This window comes from Pteropus alecto, unplaced genomic scaffold (genome assembly GCF_000325575.1).
Source record: "Pteropus alecto unplaced genomic scaffold, ASM32557v1 scaffold3, whole genome shotgun sequence".
In the NCBI taxonomy this organism is placed as follows: Eukaryota; Metazoa; Chordata; class Mammalia; order Chiroptera; family Pteropodidae; genus Pteropus; species Pteropus alecto.
The window spans coordinates 61,264,901-61,265,659 of record NW_006442484.1 but is presented as its reverse complement, the minus strand read 5'-3'; the positions used below and the strand labels follow the sequence as shown (position 1 = coordinate 61,265,659).

Below are 759 nucleotides of genomic sequence, written 5' to 3'. Positions count from 1 at the left end.
GTCTATGGCCATGCCACCCTAAACACTCCTGATCTCAGAAGCTAAGCAGGGTCGGGCCTGCTTAGTACTTGGATGGAAGACCACCTAGGAATACCAGGTGCTATAGGCTTTAAAAAAAATAAAATAATAAAACAACACATTTAATGTCCTAATGTCTGTGCCAAAGGGGAAATGAAAATAAAACTCAGCAACAATCCTATGTTTATCAGATAGATTTGTATGCCTATGCCCTAGCTATGTGTATTACAGAGAATGTTTAAAACTCCTGAGCTCAGAAGTACCTACCTTCGTATATTGAACATTTAAAACATCTACCTCTACAAACTTATCAATGATGGGTTTTGATAACTCTTTTGAACTTAGTCCCTTTCTCACTACTCTCAATGTTAAGCAGTAAATTTTCACCATTTTTCCTTTTTGTCTACGATCAGGTCGATTTCCTAATTTTTACACTTAGCTACACACAGTTATACATTTCTACTGGTTTTTGTGCCCCATAACTGATAACTACACTTTGAGATGATGGTCTCTATGGATTATGGAAAAAGGAAGAAGTGCCATATAATCTTCTTAGGCTAGAAAACTAATTTTATAACATCAGTTACATCCAAAAATGTTTTATTTAAAATTTGCTATGAATTAACTACTTTTTTAGAAGCTGATTTTTATGTTGACATTTTAATTTTTAAAAATTCTGCTTTGAAGATTATTAACTAACCATTTTTTACCTGTCAATGTCATAATGTTAAAAATATTTCC

At 32.9% G+C, this 759-nt stretch overlaps 1 pseudogene; it reads left to right on the top strand.

The window, feature by feature from the left end:
• Positions 1–109, top strand: LOC112470695 (annotated as a pseudogene).
• Positions 110–759: the final 650 nt, after the last annotated feature.